Source organism: Dipodomys ordii, unplaced genomic scaffold, assembly GCF_000151885.1.
Source record: "Dipodomys ordii isolate 6190 unplaced genomic scaffold, Dord_2.0 Scaffold137, whole genome shotgun sequence".
Classification (NCBI taxonomy): domain Eukaryota; kingdom Metazoa; phylum Chordata; class Mammalia; order Rodentia; family Heteromyidae; genus Dipodomys; species Dipodomys ordii.
In genome coordinates this window covers 3,743,780-3,758,603 of record NW_012267353.1, presented here as the reverse complement: position 1 = coordinate 3,758,603, position 14,824 = coordinate 3,743,780, and the positions used below count along the sequence as shown (strand labels likewise).

Sequence of the window (14,824 nt, the reverse complement as noted above, 5' to 3'; positions counted from 1 at the left end):
TGTACTGACAAAGAAATGTCTGCCTGGAAATAGTAGACACAAAGACGGGATGCTAGCTTGAAAGGGCCAACCAGGGCTCCTCATAGAGAAGATACAGAAGATGGAGAGAGACTTGCTGGAAATTATTCTGAGGGCAGAACATATCCACCCCAAAACAGGGAAATGGGGTCCTGCCTGATCAAATCCATCATGACTGGTTCAGCTGAATCTGCCCCAAGTGAGACTTGCCAGAATTTGTTAACAATTACTAGGTCATTGGGAACACACTTTTTAGTTTCCCATATAAGAATTTTATGGGCTGAGCTCTGGTGGCTCCCTGTAATCCTAGCTACTTAGCAGCTGAGGATCATGGTTCAAAGCCAGGCCAGGGAAGAAAGTCCATGAGATTCTTACTCCAATTCACCACTAGAAAACTGGAAGTGGAGCTGTGGCTCAAAGTGGTAGAGCACTAGCCTTGAGCAAAAAGAGCTCAGAGACAGCACCTAAGCCTCATGTTCGAGCCCCACGACTGACCAAAAAAAGCAATTCGTGGAAGCAGTATCTGGTATTTTTCAGAGTTGTATAAATACAAGAAAATGAAAAATCCACTTTTGGGTTTTTTTTTGTTAGTTTTGAACCCAGGGTCTTAGGCATGCTGGGTAAGGGATATATTACTGAGTTTCCCAGCCTCGGTTTTAGTTGTAACTACAAGTGGTTGGTAACTGTCTCCTAATCATTATTGCAGGAGTAGGTCCAACATGAGTCCATATATAGCCCTTTTCTGGTCTGGTGGAGACAGTGGGAAATGGTGGTGACCTTGACTTGAAATAGAAGGTGCATGACAAACAAATTCCAAGTATTCCATCTTCCTGGGAAGGTTCTCCTCTGGCCATATGATATAAGACACAGGGTCAAACTGATCTGTGGGGCTAGAGAGAGTGGGAATGAGCTACGTCAGGGCTGTACTCTTCTCTCAATACTGGTCCTAGATAAAACCCCTGATCTGAGCATAGTAGAGCCTTCCATGTTGTTCATCAATCACAGAAACATCATCACCATTTTGGTAATATATTCCCTTGTAGAACATTGATTCTGCAGTGATGATGGTGGAAACAGTCTCGGGAGCTTTGATGGGATTTTTTTAAATTTAAAAATATGTCTTCACCCTTTTCCTTTAGTAGAAACTTTCTTTCTGGCAGCTTTTTAAATAAATGAATAAATAGAAATAATCAGAAACAAAATAATATAGTACCTTATATGGTGCTTATCAATACAAAAAGATTAACTCACAGTAAGTCTTGGTGGTCCAAGAGGTGAAAATAGCTATGGAGCAGCATTATCAAAATGTGCATTAAAACAAAAAATAGTCAATGATTTCAGCCCAAATGACTAGGTTCACAAGTGAAGTAATCTTTGGCCATACTGAAATCCACTGCCTTCTGGATTACTGTAGCTATAATAGCAAGTAGCAGTGTCACATCCTGAACAGAATTCAGTAAGATTAATATCTGCAGTTTTTGGTACAACTCTAGCATTCATGTTTGTCTGAACACTAAGCTGTGATAAAATTGTGATGCGCTATCAGCCTTATGTACACAAATTTATGCCAGCATAACTATCACATGTTAATAGTCTTATCCTCTAAGGCATCATTATTGCCCCACTGTTACTATTGAACCTGTACATAAAATGCAGTCACTAACTCTTCAGTGACTAACAAAACGAAATGTAGCATAGATAGAAAGCACCTTTGCCATATGGTTCCCACGTGGATGGAATCTGGTATATATACCACATAACAATTGGCAAAATTTTCTGCATAAAATTTGAGTGTATGACATGTGATTCACACTGTGTTCAAAGTAGAAAAAAATTACTTGACACCTGAAAACTTGGACGAAATTGGACAAAAGTCCAATTCATATAAATTAGAACCAAAAGAAATTGGCTTCTGTATAAACATACACATGTTTATAAATATACAGTGAGAAATAGAAGTATGGCAACCTCATACCCCAGGTCAGTTATTTCATGTCTGGCATACCAAATTTAATTGGTATATAAAGATATACAATCCCTGGAGCCATAGCAGAAAAATGAGTCTGGAGAAATATATACAATTATAAGCAGTTTTGGTATCTTTTAGAGTAAATATGTGGGGCTAGAGAGAGTGGGAATGAGCTACGTCAGTGCTGCGCTCTTCTCTCAATACTGGTCCTAGATAAAACCCCTGATCTGAGCATAGTAGAACTTTCCATGTTGTTCATCAATCACAGAAACATCATCACCATTTTGGTGGAAAAATGTTATTTTTTCCATACTAGTCCTCTTCAGGCACGAATAAAATAATTGAGAAATTTAAGATATTAAAAAATAGCAGCTAATAATGCTTGATATGAAATGTATTGATTACAATATTCATGTAACTGTAACTCCTCTGTTCAGTATTTTTACAATCAAAAACAAAAAAATGAACAAAGAAACAATAAAAGAAATTAGCATGCCATTGAAAATGTTGAATAAATACAGAGGATTTTATCTAAGGGGATTCAGTATCTAGGTACAGATGATAGGTAGCACCTAAGCTACCTATCTCCATCATAATCCAGAAAATGTTGCTGGCTGGAATCTCAAAAATGAACTCTGTGCTCTTTGCAAAGAACAAATTCCCTGCTCACATAATCTTCAGTGAGACTCAGGCAGGGAAGCGAGGATACAATTCTCAATCACTGTCATGATAACGAATTGATACCTTTCCACTCCTCGTTTTTCCAAAGCGCTTGTTATATTTATTCCTGAACTTATGTCTTGATTTCTGAGTTCTAAACCTAGCTCTAGAAAATGTGTCCTGCTTTCATGCAGCAAGAGCAAATGGTAATGGAATAGATTAATTTGTACATTCCATTCACAAATGGAATGTGCTACCTCTTCACTTGAAGTTTTCTTTTGGTTAAGTCATGTGAGTCCAAGGATGTAATTGTGTTATGTCTTTAGTGAGGGTGTTTATGAAGAAGATGACTATTTGGATTTTTAGTCACTAGAAGCAGGAAAGGGATTATATTTATAAAGGCGATAGGTGAATTGAAAGTGAATAGATGTACTATGTGGTAGAAGATGAAGTGAACTTTTTGAGTGAGCTGTTGGAGGAGTTTATTTTCCCTCAGTCTCTGGATAAGTTCTTGCTAATCAGTAGATAATATTGTTTATTTAATAATATTAGTTTATTTATCTTATATGTTGAGGTAGGAAGCACGAACTGAGAATGAGAAATACTGGTGGCAACTTTTAATATCTTATAATAGTACTTTCAGTTGAGATAAATATTACTTTATCTTACCAAGCTGCCTTAATTTTATTGTTTGCTACACTGAGTAAAAGGCCAACTGATTAAAGAATATTTGTGCATTTAGTGCTTTTTATATATATTTTCAATGGGCCTTCTAGAAAATTTGTGACAATTTATATTACTCTCAGTAATACATGAATTTATTTCATTTGATTGAAAATATGTTTTATTTTGTCTTTTGTGCCAGTACTGGGGAGGAAACTCAGGGCCTTACTGGTACTTTGTAGCTTATTGTCCTCTACAACTTGAGCTATACCTCTACTTGTAGCTTTTTGGTGTATAATTAGAAATCAGAGTCTTAAGGACATTCTTGCTTGGGCTGTCTTTGAACTAAGATCCTTAGCCTTCTGAGATGCTATGATTAAAAATGTGAGGCACCACTGTAGAATAGAAAGATTTCATTTTAGTGAGTTTTAAAAAACTACTAAAAAAATTGTTGTATTCATTTTGTTGCCTGCAGACTTGTATCTAAAGGCTTTAAAACCTTTAAAAAGTTTATGATATTAACTATCAAATGTATTGTAAATTAATTTTTATAAAGCATAATTGCTTGTCTTCGTCCATCCCACGGAAGACGGACGGGGTCCGAGGAAAGGTAAGTGCACCACTTGCCCATTCCCCAGCCTCCCTTAGCCTCAGAGACAGTCAGATGTAGCAGGGAGTCAAGCCAAGCAGGAACTTATTATCACACAGCAAGCATTTTTAAAGCAAAAAACTGCACGGCATAAAAGGGGAGGAAAAGGAACTAACCAATCACTGTAGAGGTCACCCTATCATGCGTCTAAGCTTTCTATACTTTCCCTGCTGTCCACGAGCTGTTCACACACTGAGGTCACTAAACCTGATCATGATATTCAATCAGATTTTAATGTAAACAACTCGGGCTCTGCCCAATCTCTCTCGGGGCCATCTTTGCTGCCCATCTGCCCCACACATATAAAAATGATTTTTTCAAATATTTTATTGGTGTTTTCTTACTTTTTATTTTTGTGTTTTGCTTTTAGATTTCTCCCTGACACCACAGTTAGAAAACTTGATGTCTGTTTTCTTCAAATACTTTCATGACTTCATTTAAAGTATATATGAATTTATTTATATTTTAGCTATGAAATACAGATTTAAATGTAGTACCTTTTCTATTATTGCCAGCAACATACTAGTTATTTGTTGGTGTGTGCTTTATGTTAGAACTGGAGCTCAATTCAGGATCTCATTTCCTCAGTTAACTTCTTTGTTCAAATCTGGAGTTCTATCACTTGCATCACAGCATCAGTTTTTTGCTGTTCAATTGGAGTAAAGGGGTCTGTTTGACCTTCTGGCTGTCTTTGAACTGCAGTCTTCATAGCTCTGTCTCCTGAGTTATTAAGATTGCATGTGTGAACCTCCAGTAGCTGGCTAGCAGTTAGGTATTGTTATTGCCATTATTTTCTCTCTAGTTGAAACCACATATTTTAAAAACAGGAGATTTGATTGAGGGCTTTGCCTCATTTCACTTATTTTCTCTTTATTTTGGTTTATTTTTCCTACCACTATATTTAGGGATCCCTAGGTGGGATACATTGATAAAAATTGATATAAAATCAAAAGACTTGCTGACTTCTTATTCCCTCTCCTGGTCCAGAGAACTGTTAGCATTCTTCCTCCTCTATGCACTTTTCCACCTTGACTTTCTTCTGTGTGGTTTCTTGGTTATATGCCAAATTTAATCTTCCCTTATTTCCCTTAAGAATCTGTTGTTATGTTATGTGTCCCTGAGTTGTTATTTTTTGTTGTTGTTTTATTTTTTCTTTAAGTTGATCACATACAAACTTTTTTACTGTTTGGTTTTGTTTTCCCACAGAATTTTATTATTTTAGCAAGGCTGTCCATAAACACTCAATTGTTCTGCCTTATCCCCCAGCATGTTGAAAATAAGAAGCATTTGTCACCATGCATAGTGGTTTCTTATTTTTATTTTTTATTTTCAGGCTTCTTGTGTACTTATTTACCAATTTTTTTTCTTTTTTTTTAATTTTATTTTATTTTTGTGAACATACTGTACAGAGGGGTTACAATTACATGGGCAGGATAATGCGTACATTTCTTATCAAGCATTGCAGCCTCCTCCTTTGTTTACCCTTCACATCCCTTCCCAGCTTCCCCCCCACCCCCCCACCCAACCATTCTCCCCCTCCTCCCCCCACACACCAACATTCTAAAGCTCGTTTTCGACATGACAACTTGTACTTCTCATTGTTACAACAGGTCCACCTGATATTTACCAATTTTTGTACATATACTATTGTGTTGGAATCAAGAACATTTTAAAATACAGGATATGACTTTTTTAGAACTTCAGTGTTGTTTGAATTCATTTTCTGTGTGTGTCATAGATTGTCTCTTAAATATATGCACAATTCTTCTTACTTTTATTCTCATTACATCACTCAATATTCAATTTACTTTAACTCAAGTACGTGAAATTTGTTCATGACTTCTCCTGTACCCTGTAACACTAACAGAATCTATCCTGTACCCTTGACTTTTGAAAAAAATAAGTAATTAGTATAAATATATGAATTTTCCTGAGAGACTTTCTGTTCTAGAAGGTTATAATTCACCATAGTAGGAGTAGTTCAGAGATGAAGGGGAAGTTCTGTTGGAATAATTGTAAGTATTTTACGATATAGGTTGGGAAGTATTGAGAGTTGGTATTTACAGGACAGGTTAGTGGGGAGATGAAATGAGTTATTCAGGGGAGGGGAAAGGTATCTAATGTTGTATTGACCCCGTATTGTGAAAGTGTGGAGAAAAGAATAAGTGCATACACAGATGTTTAGGTGCAAACTTCAGTAATAGGGAGTCTGAGAGAATGACAAGGAAAAAAGAGAAAGGATATTAGAAGAAGAGAAAGAAGTACATTAGCCAATAGGACATTCAGAAGCAGGAAACAGAAGACTGAAATAAAAAACACAACAAAGGAAATAGAACAGAAAAACAAATGATCATTATTTGAGCAGATTATTAGTAGGTAGTTTGTTATTGAAGAAAATTAGGGAATGGAGGTGGGAGATACATGAGTAATATGTTATTACTGTATACAGGGACTGAAACTCAGATATATGATAGCAATAATTGTTGGGAATTATGGTTCTGATAAGATGGTTTCCATTAAAGAAGTGTGAGAAAGAAAAAAAGGGGGGAAAGTGTGGTGATATGAAGCTCAAGAATTAAATGGAGAAGGTTGATTGGTAAGATTCTTATCTCTAAAACCACCAGAAAACCAGAAGTGGAGCTGTTGCTCGAAGTAGTAGAGCATCATCCATGAAAAAAAGAGGCCAGAGACAGTGTCTAGGCCCAGAGTTCAAACCCTGTGACTGCACAAAAAAAAAGAAAAAGAAAGGAAGAAAGGAACAATTGGTGGTAATTATAGTTGAGATACAGTCATTTCCCTTAAGAAGAGCAAGGAAGAAAAAAATGGGGAAAATGTGGTAAGATTGAAAGGTGAATCACCTCCTTCTGATTTACAACTTGGAGAAACCAGAGTTAATCTTATACAGATTAATAGCTAATAGGCTTACAAAGAGTAATTTTAAGAATCTTTAGCGGTAGCTTTCCTTGTTAAACCAGACTCTGGGAGATGGTGTACTGTCGTTCTCCAAAATACTTTTGGGTATAGTAGTCTTGTCAATGGTCTTTTCAGGCTGTTGTAAGGTGGCTGCCCATTATCCTCTCTAGGTTACTGGGATCCCTTAACATTTTACACAGTTGGGATCTACAGCCCAATTTGAAAGAGGATTAAGTTGTAGAAACTATGGTTCAGATGTGATGGTTTCCATTTTAGAAAGAAAACAAACAGAAAGGGGGGGTGCAATATGGAAGTCAAGAAATACATAGATGGTTGATTGGTGTGATTGATAAGTCTGTTAGCTGGCAGTGAACAAATAGACCACCCAATACATTTGAACCAATAAAGTGTTAATGACTTATTGTCTTTCATACAGCAATTGTGAAGTCTTAGTTGATTTTATAATGTCTTCTGTGTACATTGCAACATGTTTAGTTTTACTACCCTAAGAAGTCCTCTTAAGTGGACCTCTTAAAAATATTTGCTTTCTCAGAATCAATTGCCATGTTTTGAGACAAGCAGCTGTTTGTCATAGGACTTAAGGTTTTATTTTGGTTGATAATGAGGCCTCAACTGACATAGGAGAACAGTTGTGTGTATGAATACAGTTACCCAGTGCTTTACTCTCAGCTAAATCTATTAACTAATGAATGAATAAATAGCACTCTGAGTGGTAGCCATTGTGTTATATTTATTTTGATGGCAGAAGATGATAATCCTATACTCATACTTAGTGGAACAATTGAAGAACCTTTCAAGAAGAGAGTAGCAAGTTTCCAGGTTTAGTAATTCTCAATGTAGCCTATGGTTAGAGGTGATCACACAAAGTAGAGAGACATGTCCATAGTTGATTTAGGAAAACTAGATAAGGGAAAGCAAAAGAACAATTTTATTCCTTTGACCTTTCTTATTAATCAGTTATTAAAGAATTTAAAAAGAGTAATAATTTATGCTATACATTTGATTTAAAAGTGTTTTATATATATATATATTTATATATTTATATATATATATATACACACACAACATTTTCATTATCTGCTCATAGAGCATTGGGCTGTTTGATTTCCTTGGTTATAGTAAACTGTGAAGCAACAAACATAGATGTTCAAGAGTCTTTACTGCAAACTGACTTGTAATATTCAGGATAGATGACCAAAAATGGTATTGCTTGATCACAAGCTAGTTGTATGTTGAGTTTTTAGGAATATTCAATCTGTCTTCCTGAATATTACACTATATTCATTCCCACTAACAGTATAATAAAGCTCCTTTTTCCTCAACTCACAACCAGCACTTATTGTTTGTATACTTGATATAGGATGATTTCGCAGGGGTAAGATGAAATCTCAATATTACTTTGATTCATATTAAAATGAGAATTTTGAGCATTTCCTCATGTCTTTATTGGTAATTCTTTCTTCTTTTTGCGAGAAATTCTGTGGTTTCTTTGTGCACTCATTGGTTTACTGAATTTAGGACAGCTTAGTTTCGGAGTGCCTTGTCTATTGTGGATATTATGCCCTTGTCAGATGTATAGCTGATAAAGACATTTCATTTTGAGATCTTCTGCCCAGATAAGGATCCCCAAAGACCACCAAGGAACTGATTCTGATGCAAGCACATGAGAGTCATTTATTGCAAGCTCCAGCCTGGACTCACAATCGTTACCTGTGGAGCGGGTCAGAGTTGAGAGCCCTGACTTCCAGTTTAGCAGGGTTTTTACTGTGGTTACAGCAAGGGTAGGGGGTTTCCAACTTAAGGATTACATGATTGGTTGACATTTAGTGAGTGAATCTTGTAACAATCTTATTGGCTAGCGTGCATGAGCTAAGTGGTTAAGCAACAAACTATGTTAACTATGTTATCTTAAGAAACATCTGGAGCTTTAGGTACCTTCCTGTCATCCACTGATGGCTATTGTTAGGCTATAGCTAGGGCAGAATGTTATTAGGTCATTTTGCAGTTTTTCCAGGAACCTGAGTTCATAATTTCAGTAAAAGTCCTTACAATGGATACTTTCAGTAAAGGCCTTCACAATGGATACTTTCAGTAAAAGCCTTCAAAATGGAGTCTAAGTCCAGAATGGCTGTACTTTGGCTAAGGCCAAAGTACATCAGTACATTGATTTTTCTTGATTAAATACAAACTTTGCTGTACAGACACTTTTTGCCTTGTTACAAAATGATTTCTCAATTATCAATAAGCTGAACTCCTGGTCTGTATTCAGAAAGTTCCTTCCTAATATGCCAGTAGTTTTAGTGTTCCTCCTAGCCAGTCTTGTATTTGTTTCAAGATTTTAGGTCTTAAATTGAAGTGTTTGGTCCATTTTGAGTAGACAGTGTGACAGTCAAGAGATCCAGTTTTGTTTTGTTTTTTACATATGGATGTGTTATAAGGTGAATCATTCCAGAAGCCACATTTTTGAATATAAAATATTGGAGTCTTTATTATACAATTAGGAGGCTACAGGCAGACCATTGTTACAAAGGCCTGCAGCACTCAACTACACAAAACAGAATTAGGAAAAATGCGAGAGAAGAAGGAAAGAACAAAAATAATACCAACAAGCTAATTCAGCTCTGATGGAGAACGAAATTTGGGATGCCATGATGACCAGAGACAAGCCAGAAGACAGGACACAGGACAGGATCATGGAGACATGGTGGTAGAGGCAGCTAGGCTGGTCTGGGCCTAAATAGGGCCCAAGCCCAGGGCAGGGCCACAGGAAATTCCCAGTCCCAGGCAATGGACTGACAGATTCAGTAACCTCTCAGCCAAGTGCTGGCTACATGGTTCCAGGCATGCCCATCACCTGGGAAGCAGGTGATGGGTGGGGGCATTTCCTTCTCCCAGCAAGAAGACAAGATGCTAGGCCCTGCCATTCAACCTTGTGGCCAATATGGTGCCAGCCATATTACTTCAGATATCCAATTTTTCTAACACCATTGGTTAAAGATTGCCATTTTTTCCAACATGTATGTACTTTTTACTACTTTATCAAATACCAGATGCATGCAGGTATATGGGTTTATTAATGGGACTTCTAGTTTATACTACTGGTCTTCAAACCTATTTTTGTGCCAGTACCAATCTTACTACTGTAGCTCATAGTAAAGTTAAAGTTTTGGAATGTCATACCTTCGTTCATTATTGCTAATTTACTCAAAATTGCTTCTGTTGTTCTAGGACTTTCATTAGAATTTTTATATTGTCTTTATCTCAGTCAACAATGACATTGGGATTTTTATGTATGTTGTATTGAATTTGTAGATTTCCTTTGGCAGTATGTCCATTTTCATAATATTAATTTTGCAAGTCTGAGAATTTGGAGGTATTTTCACTCCTAATCTTTTCTTCAGTTTATTTCTTCAATATTTTATAGTTTTAGTTGTAGTGGTCCTTCAGCTGTTAATATATATATTGATTACTTGGTATTTTAATTTACTTTTTTCAGACTATTACAAACAGCATTTCTTTCCCAATTTAATCCTCAACTTCATTTTTTTTTCATATATGGGAAAGGATGGATTTTTATTTTCTTTCCTTCCTTTACTTTTCCTTTCTTTTCCTGCTCATTCGCTGTAAGTATTCATTAGCTTCAGCACCTGGGAATGAGGAGGTTTATCTAGGTACTTCAGAAGTAAGTTTTTATCTGTTTATGAGGATAGTTTCCTTACTTCTTTCCCCTTTGGGTTCCTTTTGTATCATTTCCTTTTATTGCTGTGGTTAGGAATTTCAGCACTTTATTGGAAATTAGTAGAGAAAATGAATCTTGTTCCTGATTTTAGAGGAAATATATATACATACAGATATATAAGTATATATACATATAGATATGTAGGTATCTCTATATGTATATATATTTGTAAAATGTGTTTGTTAATGGAAGAGTTTAACACTGTACTCTTGTTGTAAGGTACTCTCAATTATTGGGATTCAGAGATGCCACAATTTAAAAGGTCGAATTTGGAGTATTTATTAAAAAGCCAGTGACTGCATGGTGGACTCCTGTCTGAAAGACCAGCAGCCCAGAACAGAGCTAGCACATAGTTTCTAAAGTCAAGGACGCGTACTTGAGGTGAAGACCCCAAATCTTAACTATCTAACAAAAGTGTCATACATAAAACGAAACAAGCTAAATGAAGATATTATTCCTAATAATAGTGGTTATACAAAGGCAAAGTGAATATATTTATTCTTAATAAAGTGGTTATACATAGGCAAAAAAGGTGGGGATAGTTAACTCTAATAAAGTGATAATATATAGGTTAAATGATTAAGTAGTGATACTTAACTCTAATAAAGTGATGATTCATAGGGACAATAAAGGACAATCAGGACCCCAATTACCTAGATGAAGTGGTAGTTTCCTGGAGCCCATGACAATTTTTACAGTCCAAAGGGTGTCCTCTATAACTCTAGAGTTTGGAAAGTCCCCATCTATAATTAATAGCAAGATGCCAAGATGGCATCCAAGTTACTTAGATTCATATCCATATTTCACTCTCACCAAAAAAAAAAAAAAACCCAGTTAACTAAAGAAGAGATTCACCTTAGATGTGAATGATAATACAACAAAATGGGTTTTATTATTTAATTTTTATTTATTTTGGGTTTTGTCAGTACTGTTAAGTCCAGGATTGTTTGTTGAATTGGTGTTCCTCTATTAAGTGCATATATGGAACATATATGGAACATATGGAACATATGGAACATATGGAACATATAAGTGCATGGAACATTCATTCCCTTTTTTATATGAGGTGATAATTTTTTAGTCTCTTCTTACTGATTTTGACCTGCAATTGATTTCATTATAAGTATAGTTACTCCTTAATTCCTGATGAGTTTGTTTGTAAGGTCTTTTTTCATCCATCCTCTCTGAATTTGTTTATATCTTGAATGATGGAGGTATGGGTAGTATAGATGAGGAGAAGTGGCAGTGAAGGGATGGAAACATATTTCAAAGAAAGGATTGTTAGGATGTGATTCAGATATGATAGCTTCAGTTTAAAAATAAACAAAATAGAGACTAAAAAGAGAGAAATCAAATATTAAATGGATTAAATGATTGGTGAAGTTAAATGGCCTTATTATAAATTACAATTTGGAAAAACCAGAGTTGAACAAATAGTCAATACATAAAACACACTCTGTGTGTATTTTAACCTTTAATTGAAACTTTAGGTGGAGGAAAGAACCTCTGAGATTTTGCTGCTGACTGGTGCTAGGTGTCTATTCTTTGATTCAGCAGGGAGTCCCAAACCTGTTTGGCTAGCAGAAACCAGCTTCATTCTCATTCAAATGATTCAATTTCTTGGATTTATTTGAGCTGTTTTTCTCATAGGCACAGATTTCCTAGAGTACCCTAGTGATAAAGATTCACAGCCCTCTGGTCTTTCCTCTCAGGCAGGTATTCCCAAGCCTGCAGACCTTGGATAGTGTTTTCTCAATCTGCAACTGTAGCATTTTTTTTCTTTGTTAAGTAATATGTGATGTAGTGAATCTTTTTTCAACAAGATGTGCCTTTTTCTTATCTTTTGGTGTGCTCTGTCTTTTTTGGGCTTCTGTAGGTTGGCTAAATTCTTTGTTTTATATAATCTGTACTTCAGTGACAGGATTCGTTCTATGGTTGGGCTTGGATGAGTGTATTTCCTCTGGTGGAGAGGAAGTGTTGTGGCTCTTTGAAACCACGTTCTATTGCTAGGATGTGCATGTGGATAAAGTTCCACAGGATAAAAATGAAGTTTGGGAAATTTATACAGCTGTTATTTTTGTGCAGGTAAACTGAAGTTTGGAAAAATCTTGGAAGCTGTTATTTTTGTTAACCATTAGATTCAGGTTGTTAGAGACCTGCCCTGTAATGCTGTCTCTCTTGGCAATGATTTCTCCAGGCCACTTTTGCTGAGAGGAGAGTGCAGCAAGTTTGTTTGTCATCCTCCTGGAAGGAAGGGTCTTTTAGGCAGATAGTATATAGTTTGTGTGCTGTCCTTATGGAATACAGCAAAACTGCAAAGGACAGTTTATATTGTTTCTTTTTATGGCAATTTGTAGCCTGATAGACTCCATGAGATCTCAAGCTTAATAATCAGGTTGAAACTAGAGGGGCCAAATACCAGAATTATTGTATTAGATAGAGGTCTCAGGGAAGGTAATAGTCAAGGCAACCTGAACCAGGTATCTCTCCTGAGACCCATGTTTGAGTATCTTACTGTCTAAGTTGATATGTGTTGTGTGGGTTATTCTAGATGTTAGTTTGAACTAGATTCGTTCTGACATCCCTTTGACATGCCCTTTGCCTGTATCCACTTATCTGTATTGAGAATTTTTTTAAATGAAATCACAGCTGCTAAGGAGTCAGTTTGTTACTGTAGATTTATAAACATTTGGACTAAGTCATTGGCTATTATTCTAGCAACAAATTATTGTTGACTAGATCACATGAAAAATGTCTTCTATTTCTTAATCTAGACTTCATGGTATTTCAAGTTGGTAGCCCCTTATATTGAAAGGATTATCTCAGGTTTTTTTTCTGGAGATGTAATAATAGCCGGTGACGGAAAGACAAGGAATTCTATGCCTCCATCAGAAAGAATGACATTGCCCCATTTGTTAGGAAATGGAAAGACATGGAAAAAATTTTAAGTGAAGTAAGCCAGGCCCAAAGAAACATAGGTCCCATGGTTTCCCTTATTTGCAATATCTAATATATGTCTGAGTTAAGCAGAAAAGGTCAGATAAGGTGATGTTAGGGAAATGAACCCTAAGATATGCATTCAAATGATTTTTTTCTTTCATGTGATTGTTTCTAACACATTATAAGATTATTTCTTTGTTGCTTTGTATGTCCCTCCCCCACAGTATAACCCCTGCTTTTACTGTATTTGATGTCGGTATAATTTGTGGAGGGGAAGGGGAAAAACAAATTGTTTAAATAGGGATACAGGTGGACCCATTGCAACAAGGAGATGTACAAGTCATTATGTCGAAAACGAACTTTACAACTTTGGTGCGAAGGGGGGGGAGTGGGGAAGATTGGGTGGGGGGGAGGATGGGAAGGAATGGGAAGGGGAAAAAAAGGAGGAGGCTATAATGCTTGATAAGAAATGTACTCATTATCTTGCCCATGTAATTGTAACCCCTCTGTACAATATTTTCACAATAATATATTACATACAAAAAAAAACGAAAGGCAAGGGTACAAATTCCCATCTTGTTGGGGAGAAGACAGCCATAAGCATCAGTTACCATGCTTATAAATATTTTTCTCGACCTTTAGTTAATTTTGAAATTGCAAGCACAAGTGACTTCACTTGGAGTATCACTTCTTACCTGAGCAGTTATTTCTTTCAAGTGGCTCTGTGTGGTCCTTTGATAAACTTTGTTCTCTTGATAAACTATGTCCCATGATAAACTTTGATCTTTCTTGTTGCTGAGAAAGTATCCAGAAAGTGATTTTGTTCCGTGCTGTGATGAGATATCTCAGTTCATGTAATATTCTACATTTCAGTCAGAATACTAACAGGCCCGGTAGGAGGGAGTCTGTCAATAAAACTGGCCAAATTGCAGCAACAGTAAGATAAATAGAAATGACTCCCAAGCAGGGATTACCTTGAACCCATTAAGTTTGAAAAGCTATCACTACAATAGGGACTCATGGACAAAAGCTTGATTGATGTGGTACCTGCTTGGTATCCAATCTTTGTCAGCTTGGTATCCTACAATGGGTTCATATAGAGGAACTAAAATATAAAGACAGCAACAATTAACAACAGGTGTTTTTTTTTTTTTTTTTGGTCGGTCATGGGGCCTGAACTCTGGGCCTGGGCGCTGTCCCTCAGCTCTTCAGGTCAAGGCTGGCACTCTACCACTTGAGCCACAGTGCCACT

General features: G+C 36.3%; 1 pseudogene; it reads right to left on the bottom strand.

The window, feature by feature from the left end:
• Window positions 1-610: 610 nt before the first annotated feature.
• The window catches only part of LOC105996835, a 66,865-nt pseudogene continuing 52,651 nt past the window's right edge, over window positions 611-14,824 (bottom strand).